General features: G+C 37.6%; 1 long non-coding RNA gene across 1 annotated transcript; it reads left to right on the plus strand.

The window, feature by feature from the left end:
• On the plus strand, nt 1-26,844 carry LOC106954781 (uncharacterized). The gene is made up of 4 exons (XR_001426426.1): nt 1-81; nt 21,112-21,281; nt 22,086-22,174; nt 26,596-26,844. It is a non-coding gene; the product is annotated as an uncharacterized LOC106954781 (long non-coding RNA).

The raw sequence follows: 26,844 nt of genomic DNA on the forward strand, positions 1-26,844 counted from the left end.
GACTCACAGAACTTGTCATTCCTGACTTTTCCTAGCATGGTGGATAAGATGGTGGTCAAAACAAAGGCTGTGATCCTCCAGGTGAGCATGAGCAGTTAAGCAGCGCAGACAGGTTTCCACAGTTCTTCCCAAGGTAAGGATTTGGATTAGCTGAGAGTAAGTTACTCAAACTTTCCAGAACAACAAGACTAACTCTTTGGTCTTCAGGGTACTGCTAGGATGAATAAAATAAAAGTAATGAACTGACACTGAGGATAGGGGAAAGTAGGGCGCAGACACTGTGCACCTGTTAAAGTACATTCTTTTAACATGAAATGGTAGGGGACCACTGAGATCCTGAAAGTGCAAACTTTTTTTTCAGAAATCTCAAAGGTTTAAAGGGGGGATGTTATGTAAAATCAACTTTTTTGAGTTTTATATAATGTTATAATGTTAATCCTTCTTCAAAAACATACCTAGAGTGTTGCTTTGATACTTTCATGTATGTTTCAGAAACGCTTTCCACACAATTCATCGCCCCACAAACCACTCCTTCCCCACACAGTTCCTCCAGACTAGTGGCAGCAGCAGTTGGGAAACATCTGGTAGAACTGCACATGTGCTAATCATACGAACTACCTCTCGGTTGCTCCTAAGAGCAGTTGTAAACAGCATTATGGAGAAATGTGACGACGTACTGAAGACAAAGTGTCAGAAAGAGAAGGAGCTTCTTAAATAGACAGAGGCTAATTTCAAGGCATCAGACGCAAAGTCAACTTTTATATATTTGATAAATACAGCATTTTCATAACAACTCCATGTAAGATAGTTACTTGATTGTGCTATGAAATGGCAGTATGTGCTAAGAAAATATTAACATTTTGATGGTAAAATTTGCAAATTTTCTTACTGTCAATCTACCAGGGAAACACATCCTTCCATTGTCTGTGCCCACTTATCCTTGCAGGCTTGTGGTTTGCTGTAATAGATGCTGATTTTAACTGTCGATGCATTTGATTAAGCAAAATAATTTACTTATTTTGCAACTGACTGAGTCAGCTTGATTTCTATTGCAGGAAGAGATTGTTGCATTAGTTTCTCTGGGCTGCGATGAGGTTTCCAGGTTTTTGTTTGATCCAAAAAAAAAAAAGAATACACAGATCCACACACTAAAAATTTGGTTTAAGAAAAGGGTAATGATTTTTGGTGATGGAGTGACTGAAGTTTGTCACTCCGTAAGAATTTTTCATCTCAGAACATTACACTAAGATTGCATCATTGCCTGTATTTCCTGTTTAAGAGTCTCTTGTGTGTCTTTGCATGTGTGTGTGTAAGAAAAAAAAATAGGAGAAGGATTTCACTGGTCTGCACACATGTGCATGCAGAATGGCAATGAAAGTTGTGAGATTTTGTCCTCAACTCGATGATGCCTGGAAGATGTCAAAAGCCATGATGTCATGATGATGACATACTGTTTTCAGAAAGTAAAATAAAACTGAAAAATTTAATCTCTTTGAAGCCAGACATGACCATATTCTCTTGATCCAGGCAGCATCCACAGGGACTATGGTTGACATCTCATAACTTATAAACAAGACCTCTGAAAAGTTTTCTTTTACATTCTGCTGGCCTTTGCTCCAGGAAACATTGGAATCTTTTACTAAAGAAAAAATAAGTCAAGTATCAAATTAAAACCTTTTCAATCAGCAGGATAAACAGAAAGCTTTGAAGTTATGACTTTGCTCCTGGTTTAACCAGACATATTGAGCTGCTGTTTGGCTTATAGGTTAAAATTCAGTACTATGAAAATGATCTGAGTTGTCCCTTTTTCACTTTAATTTTGCAATGACTCACGAAAACAAAAGTCAAAAAACACCAACGGTTCAAGGAAAAACTCAAAAGCTTCTGATCAAAATCATTTCACAAAAAAGATTACAAGAATTTATGTATCTTGACGCGCTGAAGACGACTAACTGATTTTCAAACTGAGAAACAGAAAGACGCAGAAATGTGCAAGTTACAATATGGTCAAATGACTTGAACATATTATAGTTGCTGGTTTAAAATGGACTGGTCAATGTTTTTCAAAAACGGATTGGTTGACAGAAAATGGTCCAAAAAAGAAATTCACAATGGCTAGATCTCAATTTAATTACGGTGGAAAAGGAGCTGAGCTGAGCTGACACATCTGTAGCAACCGGCAATAATGTCAATATCAACCAAAATCTCATGTTTCCAACACCAAACAGAAGCTATGCTGCAAATAATCTGGGCAGTGTTGAGCATAAAAGGGAAACCAATGTGGTATTTGTTAGAAGGTTGCTGATTTTTATACATTTCTCCAGCTTAATATGATTTATTAAAGTTAGCTTCATAAAACACTAATTCTTTTATCAAGGCTTTTGATAAAGTTTTGATCATTTTTGTAGACTTAAAGCTTATAACATTTTTGATGTTTTGAGTTAATCGGGCATTACTTAGAGTTTTGGCACTTTTTTAATAACAGCTGCTCACGTTAGCCTCCCAAGCTAGTTATAGCTACATACAGTTTTTTTGTGTGTGATGCGTGGTGTAAGCGGACGGTGTTTGTCCTGCGATGGATTCCAGAGCTCCAGACCTTTGCCGCATGTCTTCCTCCGCTCTCACCAGCATTTCCTGTCTGGTTAGGGTGAATAAAGGCCACTAATACCACAAAATCTTACATTTGGTTCCCAAAATCGAACTTTTTTGAAAAACAGGCTCTCTGTGTATCATTTTCACATTGACTTTGTTTCGTTCTGAGTTACTGCTCCATGTAGTAGTTTCACAAAATAGCTAAGTGGCTGACTTTATACACTAGCTGTTTACAGCTCTTTAATGTGTTGCAATGAAATTAATTAGCACACCCAACAGTTTCTGGAAAGTGTTGACTCAGGATCCGTTGCAGCGACCAGCTGGGTGACATTATTTTCCGTCTACCCACATTGTATATAAAACACACATCATAAAAGGGGGGAAAAGGAGAACATTTTTAACATGAAACTGACTCCAGCATCCTCATCCACTTTTTCTGCATGCAGGATCTGCCTTACTGGTAAGCAGCTCAAGTTCTACTCATGCATCCCGGTACATGCAGACTGTATCTCTTTACTGCCTCCTGGGCGAATGTTTTTAGCACTCTCAACGGGTCGAACAGAGGAAATTCAGGGTTATTGAGGCAGAATCTCATTTCCCTCAATCCAGCCACATGACAGGACAGCTGTAGTTGAGAGATTTATGGTGTTGAGCTCGCGCTGCTTCATTAGGAAGAGCTGAACGTCTGATGATGGACTGGCCTCTGTAGTATCTTTTACTGTCCGTGCAGCTGTTTGGTGCTCCGGTCGGGTCGGGTAAAATCTGGACGGCTGCCATTTGATTTCTCAGGGTGGGTTACAGGCAAAGAGGACCAGACCAGAAAGGTCCAACCGGCATCTTCTGTATCTCTGCCAGGAAGCTGCAAGGGCCATTAAGCATGATATCACGGGCAGACAGCTTCCAAGTTGTTTATCATCACCACCCCGGCTCTGCATGACGGATGCAATAGCGAGCGCTCACACCATAGCAGGATCGCTCCAGCACTGCATGTTGCATGAAAGCTATAATACAATATCCTTTCCTTGTCAATCTCTTGAAACCTGCTGGGAGCCCTGGGCAAGAATCCACCCTTTGTAACACTCTGGAGCTCCTTAATCTCACCGCACTGTCTACAAGACTTCCTCTTAACGTGTGTCCAAACGCTCCCTGCTGCTGGAACAGTTGCTCCCTAAACCAAAACATTCAGAATCGCTGCATGGTGGGCGGAACAATACTTTCTTACAGAAATGTGATTGAATCAACCATGTCTTCCTGTCCTTTCTTTTTTTTCCTTTTTTTTTAAGAAAAACAATTTATCTAAAACTTAAGTTTGGCCTCTGTAAGTTGTATTAATTGTTGCATAATTTCAAATCTACTTTTTTACGTCAACTAGTGTGTTCTGAAAAACTATTTGCACCCTGGATTACGTCTGTTTTTTGTCATAGTTAAAGGTTTCAAATTGAAAAGTGGTTAAATGGAAAAATAGATTAATGAAAAATGGGTAAATGGATAAAGGCATAAATGAAAAATAGATAAATAAAAAGAGAAATTGGGAAATTGATAATATGAAAAATAAATAAATTAAAAATTGGTTTAATGAAAAAGCTAAATTATTTATTTAACACATTTTTTATTTATTTCACTCATTTTCTTCATTTTTTGATTTATTTCACCCATTTATTTATTTATTTAATTTTGGCTGAAATGGCTCTCCATATCAAATGAAAGAAATGTTGATATCAGATTATATCCTAAAAGGCAGTTCTCAGTAAGAGTGGAAAAAAGTATCTAATCTAATTTGGCACCTTGTGAAAAAGTAATTATACCTTTAAAATGCCAACTGGTTGTGCAACCCTTGGTAACGGCCTCTATAAAAGAATTTAAAATAACTTATAGCTTTTACATTTTCTACATCGTGGAGGAATTTTGACCTGGTCTTTGCAGTTTTTATTCAGCATGCGCAGCCTGTTTAGGGTTGTTCTGCAGTTCAGCATTAGGTTTCGTCTGTACTAGTCCAAAATCTTTGCTTTGTTTTTACTGATCCATGCAGAGCTGGACTCTCTGGTATTTTTTAGAAGACTGTCTGGCTGTGTAACCCAACATGATGTTTGAATGTTGGTATGATCTTTTTTTCTGAAATGCTGATTCAGACATAAGAGGATGCACAACTTCTAGACAGCGAAGTCGACAAAATACTTTGGTATAATCGTGACTCTTTTAGGTAGATGTGTTTATGTTATTCTTGGTGACCAGGGGTTTTCCCTTTGAAACTTTGTTTTTTAGTCAAATCTACAATTTAGGCACATCAGTGCTGTGATTTTTGTCTCCTGAGATCTTATGAATCCTTTTGGCCATTTCTTGATTCTGCAGTTCTGGTAACAGTCAGGACTTTATTTAACCTGTCAAATCGAACCAAAACTTGTGGTCAATCACCGTTAAGTCATAATCCAACAATGAAGGTGTTACTTTTTCCAGAGAAAAACACAGCATCCCTGATCCACAGGCAGGTTGTGCTGCTTGTGTTCAGACTGTTTGACTTTTCTCAGAGTTTTGACAACAGAAAAACCGTCTACTGGATCTCTGTGAAAGAAGCAAAACATTTGCTTGAGAGAAATGTTTTTGTTCCCTCTATGCAGCTGTAAGAACTTGTTTCAGGCTTACTCAATAACGGCTGAGCAAAGTAATTCAGGCTAGTGTGCGTTTGACATTACTTTTTACCTGCTTTGTTCCTTCTCAAGGTTGTGAGGACTGGAGCCTATCCCAGCTGTCACTGTAATTATTTTCTCACAAAGATTCACATCCTTCTCAGCTGTCAGGCTGCCGCATTCACCGACGACTCAGTAGTGAAATCTGTTGCAATGTCTACATAGTAAAATCGGCACCTGTAATTGGAGTGCCCTCATACATTAATCATTTTGTAATAGCCAAAGTTCGTCCTCCTATCAGCCTGCAGTGGAGCACAGAGTTTACTGGAAAACTGCTGATGATTTCTTGACGGGGGGAAAAAAATAGTTTTAGGAATCTTTATAAGACATGAAAAACATTTAAAACAGTGGCACACCCAGCAAGATCCCTTATGTTAATTGTTAAAGAGACTTGTGTATTATGAGTGTCATTTATGTACACTGATTATATAAAAATAAAACATTTTCTTCCTTATAGCTTGACATGAACAAGCGAACCAGCCATAACCGAAACGGTGAAGCCAAACTGACAAATAAAAGCTGTAAAAATGAAAGTATCTTATGTTTCTGACAGGCACAAACATCTAATTGAAATTAAATTAAGTGAAATTGTGATGCATTTTATACAGACAAGAAACAAACCACAAAAATTCCATGTGAAACGCAAACCCCATCCTAAATTTACACCAATTTTACTGTCAAAACTTAAAAATAAATCGCAATTTACCAAAAATACATTAGAGGTTCGGGACTAGACCTGTATTTTATTTTTTAAGATAGTGCTTTACTCACGGACGGCGTCTCGGTGGCTCTAGTCACAGCTGATGCGAGCTGCAGCTGCATCAATCATTCAGTCTACATGCTGTATTTGTGCACAAGGTTATTTATCTCCTCTCTCTGCTCACCTCACACCGCTGTTGATTAATTTTGATGTAATTTCTTGCTCCAGATGGATCATCAAAGAGCGCTTTTTCACTGGAAGGAGCTGTAATCTTCAGGATAGCTGGATTTAAACCTCCTGTATTTTACTCTGACAAAACTCTCCTCGGGTTTTTATTAAAGTCGCTCCCTTTTTGCTGATGGTAGCAGAGTAATCCGTGCAGATATAAAAGCCCCTGCCATTGCATTACACTCATATGGCTTTACACAACCTATTCAATTGTAAACGTAATGGAACTTGATAATTATCTGCTTTGGGAGACTCGGCCGTAGAAACAGGTTTTTATCTGGCAGGTTTTAGTTCTGTGGTGACTTATGCCAATCTCAAGAAATGTTCAACATCAACCGTTACCTCTCCCTAGTAACCACAGACACCAGCCTCTGGTTTTCCATTTTTCACAAGTAAAACAAACATTTGTTTGACTCTTGAGGTCATCTTTAAAATCCACTCACCTTTCACAGCCTGCAGTGACATCATCAGCCTTACGCTTTGATTATCTTTCGTGTTCTCAGCCTTAATCTTTGGGGGACGTTTCACATGTGTCCCTGCTCCAACGCACCTTTTTCAAAAATAATAAATTATACATTAAAAATGTATCCTTGGTTCTGCAGAAGCCTTTTAATCCACTGTCAGTCTGAGTGAGTGTTAAAAGCATGGGCGCCTTTAAAACATGCAGGGCAGTGGCTTTCAGCTATTAGCTTTAACAAGGTTAAACACCTGATTGGCTCTTTTTTTCTTAACCATTGCACACTTTTTTGGAAGAAGAAATGTTCGACATGCTTTTTATTTTATCACCTTATTATATTTTCTAAGATTTTAATCAAACACTTGGTTGTCAATGATAATGTGAGGTTTAAAACCCAGATTATAAAAACTGTTTGTCTTTCAAGTTCATTAACACGTTTCTTCACATTAAGGAAGAAGTTTAAAACTGTTTCTTATTGACATTGCTAAAAAAAATGATTCCTAATCAGCGTGACAAATTTAAGCAATTGCATTTTCTCTGCCTACAATCACTCAATTTTTTGTAGTTAGTCATAATTGGATGCAGATTAAAACCAAATTGCTTTAACTTTGTTTGAGTCGGCCAAATGTTGCAGCTGCTGCAGCCCAAGAACTGGAGAACAAGATAATGTTGCTAGTTTGAATCCCAATTTCTACAAATCCCTTGTGAAATCTGAGGCCAGAAATAAATCGTAGATTTCATTTCAGAGGGAACTCCATTACAAGAATAAAAAATTTTTTTTTTTTTTTTTTGTCAGTGCCTCAGTTTCTGTAAATACTATTGTACTTAATATTCTCTGGTAATTAGGCTTGAACTTTTATTTACTAAAGCTGATGTCTATAACTCCTAATGGGTCAGTTTTACCCATTCAGAATGGCTCCTCAATAGGAGGGAGTGATTTTAGCAGGGTTTTTGTTTTGTTTTTCTGAGTTGTATCCTTCATTTTCCATAAATATGTAATTGGCTCAAGTGGAATCAAAAAATAACTTTACTTTCTTTTTGCAAATGTTTTTTTTTTTTTTTATCATTCCACCACCTAAAAATCTAAATTATGATCCTTCTACGTTACAATAAAACCGAATGATTTCTGTGTGATGTATATTTTTAAAGCTTGCTTTGTTTATTTCAAAGGTAAAGTTGGTTTTGTTGCTATGAAAATGTTTCACTACAAGGAATCGCTCTTAAGGTGGTGAAGGTTGCTTGTGTAGAGGTTCACTGATTGTTAACCTTAACTATATTACTGAAATGGTTCCCAATTTCTGCTGTGTTCCAGACTTCAGGTGTAACAAAAAAAGAAAAATAGGAAGTGTAAAGTGGGCCTGTCATGATAAGCAATAAGTCAATGAATCACATGATAAATTAAAACAAGCTCACTAATTTCTATATGTATGATTTACTTTTAACCAAAAACTGGATGACAAACGTCTCCAATCTGATGCTTTGGTCTCAACTAACCCCCTTTGTTTTTTTGAAGGACAGTATTATTTACAGAGAATTTATAATTCATGTTATTTGTTGTTGTTTTGTTTATTTTGAATATTTAAAATGTCTTCCAGTTCCAGTTGTTAAATATTCATTTAAAATTCATTGATCTTTCAGAACTTGTTCTTGCCATTACTTGAAAATTATCTTAAAACAACAATACTATTGTTTATCGTGATATGAAGCAGAGATTTGCTCATAATTCCACTTATTTACTCTTATGAGAAAATACCAAAATAAACACACGAGCCCTCATGTGACGCAGACTCTGATATTTTTTGCTACTCTCCATTTGTTTCCAATCCTTTCTATTCCAGAGGTTTGAATGGCAGCTCATATAATAGGAAAGAAAACCCTACCTCTCACTTTCCTCATGCAAGCCCTTCAACAGCTGAGAAATTGAACAACTGCTATTTCTGACAGGAACTCAATTAAATCCTGAGGCCACTATAAAGAAGAAGAATGGAGCAATGTGTTTGTGTGTATGTTTGTGATATAAAGAGCAGAGGGTCCTACTTCCTTGTCTCCTTCTATGCGCATAGTCGGAGACAACAAGGAACAATTTGAGGATTAAAGAGAAACGCAGACGATGTAAAAACCCAACAAGAAGCCAGCGTGAATAAGACGAGGGACAGAAACAGTAAACTGGAGATAAGACGTGGAGAGAAGCTGCCCCTGTGGCACCGGGTGATAAGGACATTATGTAGATTGAAACGCTTCATGCAGGATGAAATCAGCATAAAATAGTCCAGCAATTTTCTTTTTAAACTCGTGTCGTATCTTGCCGTGAAATTATACATAGATTCCACATTTGGAGGTATCTGAACGACGACCTGTGTTGCGATGAGAAGACGCAGAGGAGCAGTTCAGGTTTGTCCGCATCGGGAATATTTAAATTTGATGGGCAGACAGATGATCAGGGTTGTACTTGTATGGACCTCTGTTCACTATCATTTTGAATATTTAACAAAAAGTAATAGATCTCCAGCGACATATAAGGTATTTCCTCAACACTTTTAGCATATAACAAGGCAAAAAAAAAGAGAAAATTCTTATGAAACAGATAGTGGTATTTTACACCAAAAGGCATTATCCAAAAACATTAAATCCTCCCGTTTTTAGCAGAATAGTTTTGCACTATAATGTTTTATGATGTGTATTATTGCTGTCTATATATACCAGTGTTTCTCAACCCTGGTCCTCACGCCCCCCCTGCTCTGCATGTTTTAGAAGTGCCTCTATTCCAGAACAGCTGATTCAAATTATTGCATGACCATCAAGTACTGCAGAAGCCTGTTAATCACCCAGAGATACAATTCAGGTGTGTGGCAGAAGGGAAATACCTAAAACATGCAGGACAGGGGGGCGGTGAGGACCAGGGTTGAGAAACACTGATATATACTGTCAAAAACTGTGAATAGATCCTAAAATATCTGGGCATTACGGCACGAGATGGATAATGTGCTGAAACACTAAAACCCGCCTGTTCAGAGTAGCTTTTGAACCACAATAAATGGAACATTGACCAACATATATGATATGTATTGATGATTTTGATGATGGTACTCGACAAAATACAATGTGTATGACTGGTTTCTCGACTGGTGACTGCATGTTCTTCTTATGACTTTTTATTTTTGTTTTTATAATATAAAGCACTTTGAACTGCCTTGTCGCTGAAATGTGCTGTGCAAATCAACTTGATTGGTTAATGTATTAGCAACTGAGCTCCGATCAATGTATTATGTATGGAAATAAACCTTTTTTATCGCCTTAAAGGAACACGTGAGTAATAGGTGCGTCGTAAAAACAAAGGTTAGAAAACCTGAGAGAGCATCAGAAAAATAGTTCAACTATTTAACACCATTTTGTTAGATTTGAGGATTGGTGGGGGGTTGTTTCACTTCAGATGTTCAGGTGCTTCTCCTCCTGCACTGTTTGCTTCTGAGCTCCTATTTTCCACTCTTCACAGTCTGATTGCCAAAGTGGACTAAATTTAAATATGTGTTCACCTCTAGAGAAACTGTTGATACTTTAAAACTAACATCCTTCTAAGTTAAAGATTATGTCTGTCTTGTGATTTGTGCATCCTGGCAGCATCCAGGGACTCCCACTGAACAGAGCATAGGAATAATAGTGAAGCTTTCCAGTACTGAGAGAACGAGTCTGACGTTAGATGATGTTTGTCCAACAAATTACCAGCTTTGTCCTTTGTTTGCTTTCTTAGACAAACTGTTGAGGATCTGACAAGAAGCCAATCTTGGCAAAAAAAAAAAAAAAAAAAAAGTCTGCTGAACTATCAACACTTGTTTTTTTGTCTTGGTCCTAAAGTTTTGACAGACAATGCCAAATACAAGTGTGGCTCAAAAGCCTTACATATAAGCGTGTTTTTATATTCTCTATCTTGATGTATTTAAAATCATATTTTATTTTGGAAAAAAAAAAAAAAAGATTTTGTGAAAGGTTTAGGCATGACAAAATGAAAACCTGTCACATCTATGAAGTGTTGAGTGTAATGCATTCCCATTTCATACAGACCATATGGTTTGGCATTAAAGTAGTTCAGACTCATAGTTCAAAGAGGAAGATGATGGATGGATGGATGGATGGATGGATGGATGGATGGATGGATGGATGGATGGATGGATGGATGGATATTGGCATGAAATGTGTCAAGAGTTCAAAATGTCATGTGTGCCCTAAAGTAGTCAAGTAATTTAACAAGTGAACTGAACAGAAAACATGTCAGACTGTCCTGCTACATAAGCTGCGCGAAGCTTTTGGAATGCTGAGGTGAGTTAGGTGAGCTAACTAACATTAACCTCAGGTAGTTGCTGCGACTTTTGCGTAACGTTTATGTAAATTTTGTTGTTGCGGAGCAGATGTGTGATATATATGGCATCTCTAACATGCTACATTCTTTCCATTGAGTTTTTTGATGTCCATAAAGCTTCCCAGCAGTCTTGCTTTGCTGGAGATCATGGAAGCTACAGTGTCAGATAAGTAGGAAGGTGATGCTGCATTTCTTCCTAATGTGGCATATCCGCATACAGCATTGAAATACGAGGAAGACGAACAAAAGTGTGATGGTGTGTAAGCAGGCTAGTAAAGTATAGGAGCATGTTAAACATTTCCACCATAAAGAATGACATGACTCATGTTTTTCATATAACTAATCATGGTTTTTACCAATCATTTTTCAGTCTGAATTCCGTACAGTATGAAACATTAGGTGTAGAGATTTTAATCAAATACAGCAATGGCAAAGATTAAAGGTAGGTTCCTAAAAAATGATGGATCAATCAGAAACTATTCACATTCAATAGCAATTTCAATAGTATACCTCATATACTTATATATTTAGTTTCAATTCCAGACAGCAGATTTTGCCTGACATTTAGGTAAAAGCATGGACATAAAATGAACATAAATGTATAACTCTACATTGTGTGTATAGTAGCTCATTCCAATATAAAAAAAAAAGTACGATATATAAAAAGGTTTATGACAGAAACTCATTACCTGCCTGGAGAAGGAGAATTTCTTGAGAATAAAATGAATTATAAATGAAGCATAAAGAAAGTGAAAGAAGCCACAAGGCCCTCAAGTCCAAAGGAAAAAATGGACAGTAATGACACGGGGAAGAAGAGAAGAGAACATTTGCAGTGATTTAGAGTCTCTGCTCTGCTGTGAAGCTCAGCTATTTCTGAGACCTGAATCTCATAATCCCCTCCCTGCAAACAAAGCATTTACTAATTCATTTCCTGAGAGCATCTCAGCAGCCTTAAAGCCACAAATGGAGCAATAAATAGCCTAATAACATGCAGAGGGCTCCTTTCGCAGCTGGAATGGCCCTGTATGGTCCAAACTGACACTGTTCTCTAAGAAAATGTAAATTGTGGCAAAAAAATATTTCTAAATGGTTTTTATGTGAAGACGACAACAGGCTTTTAGAAAATGAATTGCATAATAGCAGTTATTCCACATTAGAAATATCAACATGCAGGCATGATTTCTAATCAATGGAATTTATGTTTGTGTAATGAAAATTTATTTTGAAATATTATTTTTACATGTATTCTGGATTTTATAAAATTCTCAGAAAATTTGTTCAGCTTCAATAAAATGATTACACTTTAATCAATAAAATAGAGGTATAAAAAACACCTAGGCTTAACACTATTAAACACAAACATTAATATACAGGTTTTTTATTTCTATAACTCTCCTTGAATTCAAAAGTTTACACAGATCTGGTCAGTATATCAGGTATAACTGTCTTATAAAATGTATGACTTTGGTCAAAACTTCTGGGTTTCACTCTAAGAATTAATCATATTATCAATAACCTAATATTTACTCCTTTATCACAATCAAACCTAACAAGTACGGGCTTGTTAGATTGGTTCAGTCTTGGTTCTGACAGGGCAATGCTCCTTGCCTGTTCAGAAAGAAACTAGGTTTCTAAAAGTTTACCTGAGTGAACCAGTGTTAGATATTTTTTGGTATTATCATTATTACTTTAGTTCATATTCAGTCTAATGTTAATCTTCCTTATGTGTGTATAAACTGACCTGGAGGTTACGACTGACTGTTTCATCTTCATGTGAGACAGTTAACTCTGTGTTTCCCAGATCTTAAATTCTTCTTGTGTTAGTTTGACCTAGAGCTGAACTGGGCTCAGATCGTAGATCAGATATCACACCTGGAACTGAGTTGCTGGTTTGTTTAGGTTAGAAGTTTTACGACCTTTGTTGTTCTTCCTGACTGCCCCTTTTGGTTGTTCTGCTTGACAATAAAACAGGGGCTCGCGTGGAAGGAGATCAGAACTTTCTGTGAACGGCTGATGGAAAGTTCTCCTTTTGCAAAAGCTTTGTCTATAAAATTCATATACGTTGTCTGTGGTCTTTTTATATAGGTTCGAGAAAAATACCCAACAACCAGCATTTAGTTTAAAAAATAAAAAAGGTGTTAGATTTTGAAGATTTAGGATAATTGAGCATTTTGGTTAGACTCTTAGCATTTTGAAGGGCCCTTTGAGAGCTGTTACATTTATGTGAAGATTCACATCTAAAGTGTTTGTGTTCTCAATAATCTTTTTAGATTCATAGGGATGTTACATAATGTCCAATGATTTCTCAAAAAAAAAAAATATCCATAACGTTTCTCTCTCTTTGCTCTCTGTGCCTTTCTCAGAAGGTTCCCTGAGCTCTGGCAGCAGGTCTTTGAGTCCATGATGCTCCACTGATGCTATGTGTATGTTGAGAGGCACCAATATAAAAGAAAAACCTTCCTGGTTGTTATGTATAGACAAAAAACATACAAAACTAGAAATGAGACGGGGAGGGGAAATCTCTTTTCAGTGGAAAAGAAAACGTTCAGGAAACTACTTATCATCTGATGGTCATCATCTAAAAGAAACAGAAAAAATGAGCGAGGCAGCTGTGCTTTCAGATAATCCAGCAGTGAAAACACAGATGGGGCCACCAGCCTATTCTGGAAATAAATATAACTTTTGTTCCTATTCAGGAAAACTCAATTGAGAGGCTGAAAACGATGAAAAGTGTGTAAATCACGAGTTTTCTGCTTCTAATAAATCAGTTACAGGAAGACTTGCGATTTGAAGCGCGCTCTTTCAACATTACTTTTTAAAAACTACAAATTATCAGGCAACATTGGCACTGAGTTTATGATGACAGCTCATCAATGATTTGTTTAATTCCTCTCTCCAATACCAGGCCCATGTGTCACTTCAGAGCTGCCAAATATTAAAGACCTGAAACTACAAAGCTTCACACCTGAACGCCTCACGCTGTGAACACGATTTTTAAGACCCCAGGCATGGAGTGACGAGACTCACGTTATGGTGTTTGATAGTCTCACAAAAAGACACTTCACACAACTGTGATTAAATACACACACAAGAACATCATGACAGGAAAATGGTCATGCTGTGCAAAAAATAAAATAAAATACGTGGCTGAACGTGCGCCCGCTGTTAATTATTAAATAAATGGAGTGGTTTAAAGACAGTCATGACTGATGCTGAAGTCGTTTTATGTTTGCACTTTTATTCCTGGAATATATATATACATATATATTTACGTGCATATGCAATAAGAGAAAGGCTGGAAGTGATATTATGGCCGTGTCTCTCTCATTATCTGTATGGAAAGATCTGACTGAGCGTTCATCTGACCGGCAGTCGCTTTATTTTTACAAGTCTTTCACGGGAACTGAAAATCTTTCTGCTTGTTCAGAAAGCAGCTATGTATTGGTCTATTAATCTTTCTCTCCCTCACACACACACAAAAAATGCTAGTCACGCTAAATGATTTTAATCTTTTATGAGTCTCTAGCACTAATGCAAACTGCACACCAATGCTCATTTAATAATTAAAGCCTTGAATTGATTTTTGCATTACAATGCTTGTGTTGAGGGACATTAGTCTGTGGTGCTGATGATAATAACACAGCTGATTCCTTCCAATACAACCAGCTTCACTTCGGCAGCAAATAGAAATAGAGGGAGAGACGAAGGGGCCTGTAGCAGGAAGCAATATGATAGAAAAGATCAACATTCAGAGCCTTTAGGTGGTGTTTTTATTCAAATTTTAAGAAGAGATACTGGGTTTAATGGAATAATAGTTATTACAGTTTTATGTAAGTCTAGCCTGACACCTACATCTCATTTTATTGATCTTAGGTTTTATAGATTTTGTAAATTGTTTCTTCCACTGCAGCAGTTTCAGTATTTTCAGAGATAGCAGTTTGTATGGATTTTCTTGGGTTTTGTGATGTGCAGACCATCAGCCAACTCATGTCCTTTTTGACATGAACACAACTTCCTCGTGCCTCCAACAAAATTTGTGATGGGAGGCACGGTGTGATCAGTTATGTGCAGCTATATTCAGTTTTTCTACATTTTTTTTTTTCTACAAGTTATTGTATTTCTCTTAACCATTTTACTTACTAATGCAGCACTTGGCATCACAGCAAAAATCAGAAATCAAACCCTAATTACTGATTAGATGACTGGAGATGATTGGATGCACTGGATCTTATTTAGGCACATTGAAATAAACAGAACTTTAATATAATTTCCCACCACATTTGTTTTTACTGATTTTTTTTAAAACTAAATTTTAAATTACCCATCTTTTTGTTCCTCTTCAGAATTACACACGTTTCTGTGTTGGTCTGTCACCTGAAAGTAAGACTGAAGTTATTGATTTTTTTTTTTTTTTTTCTGTCAATCCTCTCCGGTGAGGCCTTCCCACTGAGTTATCAGTAATGTCTCAGTCCAGATGTTACCTGTAATATTCATCACATGAGAAACATTAGCATGCGAGGCACTGCTAGGGTTTTATATGTACACCACAACGCTGCTGGAAACCTAAAAAGGATGGAAATCCGGAGAAGGAAAGAGTTGATCCCCAGTGAACCGATGATCCAACACATGTGGTATCTCTGAAGTTGACAGCCGGGTCCTACAGGGAGGCTGCTACCCTAAAAAGGCTACATTAAAGGGATTCCCGGGGAAACGGCACGTCATTTATCATTCCTGCCTTTATTTATGAAGGGATGTTCGAATGTATTTGATGTCTTGGAATCAAAAAAATATATTTTACTAAAAGAAAACAGACCAACTGAGCTACAGGAAGAAATGTCCTGATTTTAAAAGAAAGAATGATGAGGTAATCTGCAAAGTAGTAAATTTTTTCAGGGGTTTTTTTTTTTTTTTTTTTTGTAACATGCCGAAGTGTTTTTAATCTGCAGGGTTGTTGTTTACCAGAGATGCAAAGAGCAGAAACATTCAGTGGACTGATTTGCTGAGATTTCCAGCTCTCTTTACAGCAGGGGTCTCTGAATCCCGTCCTCAGGAGCCTCTGTCCCACGACGCGCTGGCTCTGTTCAGTCCGCCTCAATCGAACTGTAGTTCGTTCGCCTAGAAAGTCTGCTGGATTTGGGGAAGTTTGAATCGAGCTCTGTTGCTGTAACTGATTTCTTGAAGCTCCCATTTCCTACGGGACAAAAGACACGATTGTCCACTTTCTGCCTTGCTGTTCAGAATGTAGGACAAATGCAACGTGAAGTCTGGAGAACCAGGCTCCCCTTCTGTTTCTCCCTTATTGACAGAAATGGTGTTTGAAAGTAAAAGTTAATCTAAAACTTTGAAATGTCAACAAGTTGTGTGCATAAATACACACAGAGGTTTAAATGAGGTTCTGCGATGTAGTATTATTGGTAATTGTTTGCTTACTGGTAGTGGAAAGATTTTCCTGATGGAAAACTTAAATCTTAGAAGGAAGGAATATGTTACTTTTCTCCACTTGTGCTTTTTGATTGACTTGCATTCAGGTTCTTGAAGATCGCAGCAGCAATCTGTCTGGCCGTTCTGAGACAGTAGAAACTAAAATGCTGTGCCTGAAGTTCAGGACAGAAGTTCCAGTGGCCATTTAAAACTTTTAGACAAAGAATTTGACAAACTGAACTCAGCAAAGACAGAGAGGTGGAGGATTGTAGGCATCTCTGGTGAGCAGCAAAAAATGATTTATGAGGAAAAATCATGTTTGCTACTTTAAACTTATCCGTCGAATTTGCGTCCACTTTACCTGTTACATGATTGCTTTACACTGGATGCTATTTTTCATTCTCAGCAAATTGAAACTGCAACTCAGAAAGAGTTTAATGAATCATTTAATCAAGGCTTGGTTTTCTCACACTGCCATTACACAAATAGTTGCTTTAGCAAACTGCTCCTCCAGCTGTTTGCTAAAGTTGGACATGAACATTTCTGTTCATATCCAACTTTTTACTTTTTTTAAATTTACTTTATTGGCAACATCCTACACAGTGATTTTTCTCAGATAGCCTCTTGAAGCTGTCTGGTGTCAAGGATTTTCCAAATTTTTGTTTTTTCAATATCATATCTGTTCACCGCCATCACCCTTTTTTCTTTTTTCTTTCTTGAATCAATTATTCCAAAAGCTGTGATAAGCCTGACAGATCTCTGAGTGGCTCCTGTTAAATATGTCCACTACTGGTGCTCGTCTCTTTCTCTGGGTGTCTTTTGTGAAGATGGATGCTAATTATGCCATCTGTATTTGGTGAGAGAGCAAGAGCCACAAGAGGAAACGGCGAGAGCAAACAGTGAGAAGGGATGAATGATTTAAAAAAATAATAAAATCTCTGGTTATGAGAAAAAAATGCATTTCTAATTTCTCAACACTCTTTTTTGTAGTAGTGTTTTAACTGTTTTTTTTCTTTATGCTCTTTCAATATTTCTAACCTTCTGTCTCTCTCTCTCCACTTTTATCCCTCCTCTACTCTTCAATCCCTGTCCTGATTATTCTACACTTTAGGCATTTTCTGTGAACCTTTTCAAACTCTCTGCCTGATCATTTTGAGTGCACACTCATGAGCAATATTTTGAAGTGTTGCACGCAGCGACTACACACACGTACATACACACTTCCACGGTGTGCATGCTCAGAGCCACACATGCGTGCAGCCGTCCAGTCATTTGTAGAAGATTGCCCAGTGGAATTTCCTCTGTTGCTTAAAACGGATTGAATTGCCTCTGCAGGTTTGATCACAAATCGATAAAGCATCCCCACAGCTGCCATCTTAAACTGTGTGTGGGGTCTGTCCGTGTAATTGTTATCTGGCTAGATTTTTTTATATACTTCTGTAGATCTTATTTATTCCTCATCCTTTTGATTTTGTTCCCTTTAAACTTCTTTGTGTAATTCTGTAGTTTAGAAGTTCTTGTCATATTTATACCATTACTGGAAAAATGTGTTGCTTTGCTGCTGTTTACCTACTTTATGATTCAACATACATTTAACCCAGGGTCATAAATGTTGTATAGCATATTCTGTGGAACCTTTCAGACATTAAATTGGCATTGTCACGTAAAACTGACCTTTTTTTAGCTTTAATATAATCGTGTTATAAAGTTATTTACTCATTAAAATATACCTGAAGTGTTTCCTTGATTCTTTCATGCTTGTTTGAGAAATCCTTTAATCTCCTATGGCAACCATTCAGCTGTGCAAAATTCCTAAATTGCAAAGTAAAATTTATTTTAAGTTATACTTGATAGATATATAATTTTTGTAACAACTTACATTAATATAGTTACCTGGTCATGCTATAAAATGGCACTTTGTGCCTGGAAAACAGATAATACTGCCCCTTTAAGATGAGATCCGATGTTAGAGGATGAGTCATGATGTGTTAGAGGTCCACAGGGACACAGTTTAATGTTTAAATCTGACTGCTTCAACACAAATTCAAAGTGCCTCTTAACTATTTCAACACAAATATGTGTCCTTTAAACTTTTACACTCTCCAAATTAGGTGTTTTGGAATTTCCTCTGATCAGCGGCGCACACTGCTCCCGAAACCTCTGACTAAGTTCAGCCTGACACTGAGCTCCAAAATGACTATAAACGCCTTAATTTCCCCAGAGGGTTTGATATTTTTCCTACAATGGTGCACTTACTGAAGCTTGCATGAAAACCAGAATAACTGTGGCGCCGAAGTGCACTTTTTCTCTGCGCAGTGTTTAACAAAAAGAAGGCATGGGAGCTGATGGGATCCAAGTCGAGAACAGACTCGTTAGTTCCGAAGGCTGCGGCGGAGGATGTCTCTGCCGTCTTTCAGCGCAGCTTTTGAAGAACTCTTAATGGATGGTGGTTCTGTCAGCAACTCTTCCCCTTGTCTGAAACTTGATTGCACTCTCAGTCAGCTGCAACACCAGCTACATTTCTGAACTCGGTAGTCTCTTGGCTCCATTTGATGTTGGCAGGATGTCCTGAGCTTGGCCCGCTACTTGATCATCAGCACTAAAAATGATTGATGATGCCTATATCCCATGGGATTAAGCCTCTTTGACCCATCTCAGACTGTTATATTTGGGAAGATGGCCTTGTCTTTTACTGCACTTAAAAAAATCTAATCTGACAGGCACTTATCTTTATGCGCTGCAGATGACTGATATTGGGTAACTTCTGCAAAAGTTAAGTCTGCAGGAATGTGAGGATATAAATCTTGTTCATTATCTTGTCATATTTGTGCCAGTATTCATATAAATACATAATATATGGATAGATAGAGCAGCCTCTGTGCTCACTCGGGGGTCACCTGAAGTTACTAGTCTGAACGTCTACATTGCCCTAAATTGCAGTAAATAAAATACTATGGACTAAAAAATGTGAAATCATGGCAGTTTTAAGGTTTTCTTACTATTTATGAGTCATCTATGCAAAGTGCAGAGAGACACAAAGCTTTTCATGGCCCAGTGCTTCGTGTTTTTTCTGTCTCCCTTCTTTTCTGTCAACCCACAGTTGCTCATGGCAGATGGTCACTAATACAATTTATTTCTGTTTAAAGACAATTGTTTCTTTCCATTGTCACCATATGCTTGTTGTAAAGTTTAATGGCATTTGCAAGGCATCCTCCTTAATTTAGCTTCATTGATAATTTCATTGATGGATAAATGAGAAGAACCACCACAGCTCAAAAATCAGTGAGTGTTAGAATATCTGGACACTTGGGTTTTCTGCCTTATTGTTGCTTAACATGTGTTGCCATATTCAATTCATTCTCCTTTACTCGTCATTGTTTCACTGGTCTCACTGTTTTTCAGTTTCTGTATTTATCCTCCAAGCCTGAGACTATGATCTGAGATGAGGTCCTGCCCCAATTGGAGGAATTAAAGTATCTTGGGGTCGTGTTCATGGAGGAGGGAACGACGGGGCGGGAGATCGATAGACAGATTGGAGCCCGTCTGTAGCGACTAGGAGAGAGCTGAGCCGAAAGGAAAATGATGAATGGATTTACTTTTTGTGTTTTGCTCCTTGTACGGTCAGATTTTGCTCCCTTAGATCAATGGTATTACTTTCTGTTCAGTGCCCAGTTTTAATTATTCATTTTAAATCACTACCTGTTGGCCTCTACTCCCAGCTGCACCCTGTTGATAATCAACCACCTCCTCCTCTATATTCAAACGTCTCAGTTTTCTGATGGATTCTCCGTTGAGTATTGTTGTCTCACTGCATCATATAAGTTCTTCTTGCTTTTTCATTGAGAAAAGTCTCGACCTCTACACTTGAGTCTTCTTCAAACCCCACTAGATATGAGAGGAACTCTTTGTAGAGCAGCATTCTTTTACCTAGTTACCATTTATTTGAAAGATAGACAAGGTACACCCACTGGACAAATTGCTACATAGACCTGTATAATTTCTTTCTGACACAAACAGTGAATCAGCCAATCACATTTCAGAAGCTCTTTGCATTTAAGCATCTAGATGTGGTGAAGAGGATTTGCTGAAGTCTAAGCCTAGCATCAGGATGGGGAAGGAAGAGCATCGGTATTGACGTAAGAGCCTTGTTAAATCTGCTGCGACGTGTGATGCTATTATGTCATCGTGGGCCAAAATCTCAGAGGACGGTTCAAACACCTTGTTAAATCTTTGCCACAAAGAATAAAGGCAGTCCTGAAGTGAAAAAAAGGTCTTGGTACGAGTTAGGTGTCTCTAATAAAGTGGCTGGTGGGAGTTTATATATAAAGGTCAAGCTATGGGTGCTTGTTAAAGTGACTGCAGCAGATCACACTTCTGCCATGTGATAAGTAATATGTGAGGGTTACTGTGTCTGACATACGTATTCTGCTGATGTACGTTTGAAGTGACACTGACAGCTGCTACACATCTGAATCTGAAATTTGAAAAAAATATTCAATTTTTCACTAATCGGCTTTGTTTGAATTTGCTTAAAATAACTGATCTGTGTTGATTGTCAGTTTAGCTTTAATCTTATAAAGCTGGTAAGTTAATGAGCAGAGAAATTTGATGTTTTGTGTTGTTGGAAAATTGCTTCCTATCAGACCTTGAACTGTGTTTGGTGTCTTTCATTTAGCTGGAGTTGATTCATTTCTGACTATGATAAGCTCAAGACCAACCTCCAAAAAACTAAAGAGGACCAGGCAGGCACCGAAGATGCATGGTTGAAGGAATGATAGCTGCAGTATGAAACACTTTTACACTAATCATTGACTCATTCCCATGTTCCACTCAATGAAATCACAGGTTAGTCAAATTATGTTTATGTTTTATTGCCACGTAATTACATGTTTCATGGTGATAACTCGCATGCAATGTAAATAAAATTGTAAAAATCTCTAATTTGCTACAACGCCGTTGGGCGATGTTTTGACGAGTTTCTTTTCAGCAACATGTAATTTGTGCTTAGGTGTAAAACTAACAGATTCGTACAAAGCACCTCGCCTGCAGAGGTGTTGCAGAATCTGCTGCCAGCAGGATCTGGCATAAATTAGCTCCCAGGTTCTTTTACAGCTTCCTCAGAGGGAAAAGCGCAGCATGAATCCTTTCCATAATGACAAGAAAATTAGGGTTGAAAATGCACCTTTTTTGCGTTTGAGTGTTAGCATGTACCTCTGCAGGTGACGTCTCAGAAGAAAGAGGGAAAATAAAATGAAAGATGATAGGTTGGGACTGAGAGAGCTTTTTTCTGGTGGAGAACAGCAACTGCAAACACACTTTGTGTGCATCGCTGCTTCATCCACAGCAATATGGACTTTCGCACTCAAACCTCTTTTACCCCATAGTGGGAAAATCATTATTTTCAGCTGCTATTCAATAGTCAAATTAGTTTTTTGACAGTTCACTTATGTTGCCACTTTTGTCCCTCATGTTCGCCCGTCGGCTGCAAGTCCCAGAGTCACCTCATCACCCTGTCATTGACTTTTCTTATCCTTGTGAATAAAATAGAGCTCACTCGGGGAGTTCTTCTGTGACCTTGGCCCATCATCAGGGGCTCACATCAATCTGCACAATCAAATATGTTTTTCATTTTCTTCATTTCCTTTGCAGAATTTTACTTCAGCTCACAGAAGTAATGGGAAATGGAAATCAACCTGCTGAAAATTGAAAACTGCCCTCTCAGGACCAGTGGATATCATGTATGTCATACCCTTCATAGATTATTTGTGTTAGAAAATCAAGCTGAGTTCTACTCTATCATTCACTTACCTGAAAACAAACATCTTACAACAATGCCAATCTTCTATGTTTTACATAATATCCCACAAATCTTTGGAGTGTTATGTTCTGCAACAACACATTCAATATTTACTTATATATGAAAGAAACGTGTCTTTTTAAAATACTTATTCAAAAAGATCGGTTTGGACAAGAAACTGACTGATTATGAAACATTAGAACTAATCACGTAGCTTAAATATAATATTTTACTTCGTGAGCAAAACGTGAAAATGCTTATTCACCTGTTGAACTTTGTAAATTTGGTCACATCACAACAAAGTTTATGGATTTTACTAGGATGTTAAGTGACCGACTAATGCTGTTCATTTGAATGCACATTTTACTTTAGTGTTTAAATAAAATTACAAATAAAACCTGGATCCTCAGTTCCAGTTTGGTGTCTTTTTCAGCCTCTGACAGCTTTCCTTCCCAGATTGCTTTAGCTCAATAAGACTCACTATCAACACTGGTATACCCGAATAAACCCAGGGGTAAAACACTCTTGAAATTATGTTTTAAATGGGAGCAACTGCTGCATCCATTGTGTTGTTTTGCTCTCCCAGCCATTCTTACCTTCCTCCCCTTTGCATCCGGATTGTTGTTACTTTACAGTATTATCACCTGACAGACAACACCCAGGGGTTGCAATTAACGTGGCTGCCTTCAGGTTTTTCGGTATTCAGAGGAGACGGATGTTGTGTTGCGTTGGGAAAAAAATTGTGTAATTTCTCTGCGAGGGAAATGCATTGCTGCTGGTTGTCCTGAAGGCCTGACATCTCTGGCCTGACTTGCTTTTCTCCTGTAGAAACGACTGAGTGAAGATTGTATGCAGAGGCATCACGAGACAGGATGAGATTATGGCCTGACATGCTGAGAAACATTGAGAAAAATCTGCTTCTCGCAAACAGGCTTCAATTTAGTTCTCTGCACCACCTCTGATGGACACTGTAGCCACTGTTTTTAAAATGCTCTTATCCATGAAAGAAATGTAAAAGCATTGATATAAATTCTTCGAATTCTGACTGTTTTTGTTGATTATCCTTCTATAATTCCTCTTTGTTTTTGCTTTCTGGTCCAAATGTCCCTTATTTTTTCTTCACCTTTTGTGTCGGGCCAAACGGAGCCGCTTCGTCGAAACGGCTTCCCCTCAGGTTGCACTTACTGCATCACTCCATACACCGTCACTACATATGTTTGCTCTTGCTGCAACCGAACAAATCACAATGCATTATACATGACTTTGTGACAATCACACAATACAGGAAAAATAATAATTTCCCCCAAGAACTATGTATTTGCATCATGACTGAGTTTGCACTGCCTCAAGCAAAACCTGAATCTTGTTTGTTTTTATATTTTTTTCCCTGTATTGTATATGTGGTATTGCTTCACCAAATATGCAGCTTGCGTTCGTTGTAAACAAACTTTAATGTAACATTGACCAAACTTTTTTTTTTTTAGTCTTATGGCGAGTTTTACAATGAGGACCAAATTACTTTGTTTAGAAAGTAATTTTAATGTTTGGCAAGTACAAGAACAAAGTGAAAACCATAAGTGGTCTTCAACAGCACTTGTAATTATGTAAACAACACAACACACATTTTTTATACCGTGCCGGTAGATTATGAGTGTGATGAAGATCCAGGTTGTTAGTCGAGCCACTCCAGATCCCAGAGGAGTTGAAAAGGAGGCTTCCTGGATACAGAGCAGGGCCAAAGAGAGAGCGGGAGGACGTTCCATCCATCTCCTCACTCAATCATAACGGGGAAGGATTTAAAGATTCTAACATCCCTCTGACCGACTTTCTATACTTGGCAACGTTGGAGCCAAAATGTATTCCATTACACACCTAACAGAGGCTACTTCCGTGTCACAACAGGCTACTGACCTGATTAACGAAAGGCCAGCACCTGTAACTGACCAGCCAGGACTGACAACAAATTTGTTTAACAATATTATTGTCCTTTTATGTTTTATGTTTGATATTTCTATTTGTTGTGATGTTGGATTTCAGTAAATTATATCAAAGTGGAAGTACAGTGGGTGACCAGCCAAGGTGTGTTATTCAGTAGCCTCTGTGATGCTAAAGCTAGTCTCCTTCTCATTTGGCAATGCCTCCCTCTCATTAATCTGACTAGCAGAATGCTTCAGAATATCTTGTAACAAGGAAGTGGTGCACAATAATCTTAATTTTGGACCCAATACTGCTTGAGCAAAAGCAAACGATGTGGATTCACAGCTAAACTACTGTGAAAGATCATCCCTGCTTCCCAGATATTTAGCTGTTAGCATGTTAAGAATGTCATAAGACTATTAGTTACTTCAGTCTTCAGTCAGAGGCCTCTTTTGATTCAGTGCAAGACTGACTGCTACTGGAGATCATTCCTGTTCACGACACCATTCATGACTCTGTACATACATGGGTGATATGAGTTATACCAACATTTAATTTCACTTTGGGATAAATACATATTATTGATTTGAATTTAAAGTCGTGCCATAGAATTCTAAAGGGATTGAAGTCCAGACTTTGACTTAAACACTGCAGAACCTTCCTTTTTATGTGCTTAAGCAGTTCAGAGTTGAACTTCATTGTCCTGCTGCATAGCAGAATTTATGTTTTTTATCAAATAATTCTGGTCTTAAAGCAGTAAAACAGCCCCAGACCATCACTCTAACACCAGCAGCTTTTGACTCTTGGAATACTTTTCAGTCATTCTTACAAAATTTGACCTCAGAAATATGTTTTTCCGGTAGTGGGTAATGGTTCTCTCTCTGTGGATTGACATTGAAATAGGTCCTTAGAAAAAGCTTTACAACCCTTTTCAGTCTGATGGATATGTGGGACTTTGTATATCAACTTTTCATAATTGTCCTTAGATTAGAGCATGATGTGTTGCTACTTCACCTTGTCAGATAATTTTGTTGATCAAAATTAACAGAATATCATTTTTTCACAGTTTCAGGTCAGTTTTTCAATTCCTCTAACAAGTTAAGTATTTTATGATTTGTGAAAAATATATAACGAAATAAATCCTTCTGGGGGTGAAGACTTTTTCACAGTGCTGTGCATCAAATGTTTATTTTGATGTTTTATTTGGTCAATTGCACCAACTCATGGACATCTCGGCGTTTCATTTCTTTACTGATACATAAAAAGAGAAATGAAAGCGTGTATATACACCCAAGAGCAAAAAAATGCCAGGTTGTATTTTGCTGCAGGGTAAACTGTGTTGCTTCCACTTCATGCATTTGGAGGAACTGGACAGGAGAGGTAAAACTAAAATTAGAATATATATATATATATATATGTATTAAAAAAGGCCTTTAAGGAGAGACAGTTGTGAATAATTTTACCATTCAGGCTCCTGCTGTTTAAAAAAATAATTTGTGTTTCTGTTTTTCTGAGTCAGTGTAGGGACACAAAAGGAAAAGCTCAATTTAATATGTAATCTCTTGCATTGATGTCAGTAAGTGGTGGGAGACTGGTTTTTAGTGGGGGGACTCTTCTCACCCTCAGGCACAACTTAAAAGGGACGGGGAAATTTCACTCAAACAGAATTTATTTTATATCTATTTCTTCATGAATTATTTTGAATAAGGTTTTGCATTTCTGCCCACAGGTTCAGGAAGGACTCAGCCTAAATAAACGTTATTTTCATTACTTATTGAGAAGTAAAATCTTAATGTTCTTGTTTGATTAATTAAATGACTGAATTTAAAGTCGGGAAAAGTGTCAGAAAGAGTTCAGTAGTTGTAGGGATAAGGCTCAGCCTTTCTGAAAGCAATACATCAGTATAAAACCATGTTGATTAGTTAACATTTGCATGTGACAGAGGCTTTCTTTTTTGCATATGAGGCTTCATCACTTCAGGTTTTACTTTTCCAGGGCAGAGAAATATTGAAATCAACTCCAATGCTTCTCAAAGATTGCATATATAAATGTCATTAATTGAAAACAAACCATGCTCTTTTGAGTCAATATTCATATCATCTCATTATCGCAGACTGCATATGATTTATTGAATTATACACAAACAGCTTCCATGATCAAACAGCTTTCACCGATTATATTAGAATTTTATGAAATGAGGAGAAGCCAGGTATCTTTCTGAACGTTCCAGTTTGAAATCAGCGTGGAGCTACTTCTACTTTAATCCAAAAACTTTCTCCAATCTTTACAGAAGATAGTATTTGAGTAAAAAAAAAAAAAAAAAAGTTCTTTAATTTCATCCTGACGAGATCCGGCGTCTGCGCTCTTAGCGCGTCATAAATCCAGCTTAAATCCAACAGAATTGTCTCTAGATGGGTAATTCTGTTACGCTTTACTTTTTTGAAGGAGGAAGAATGTCGGCTGGAGTCCGTGTAGAAGGTAAGATCGACACCAGAGGCTGGTGAAGAAATCTAAGAAGGCAGGAAGTGAGAAGACGTATAAGAAGGTGCCAGGTGAGGCTGAGGAGGAGCACTCTGAGCCGCTGATGAATGAAGAAAATGAGTGTGATAGAAAGAGGCTGAAGGAAGAAACCCCTACTTGTCAAAATGGGAGTAGGATGACGTCTCAAAGATACGAATAGAACAGCAAAGAACA

Source organism: Poecilia latipinna, unplaced genomic scaffold (assembly GCF_001443285.1).
Source record: "Poecilia latipinna isolate Pla-1442-1.1 unplaced genomic scaffold, P_latipinna-1.0 Scaffold680, whole genome shotgun sequence".
Classification (NCBI taxonomy): domain Eukaryota; kingdom Metazoa; phylum Chordata; class Actinopteri; order Cyprinodontiformes; family Poeciliidae; genus Poecilia; species Poecilia latipinna.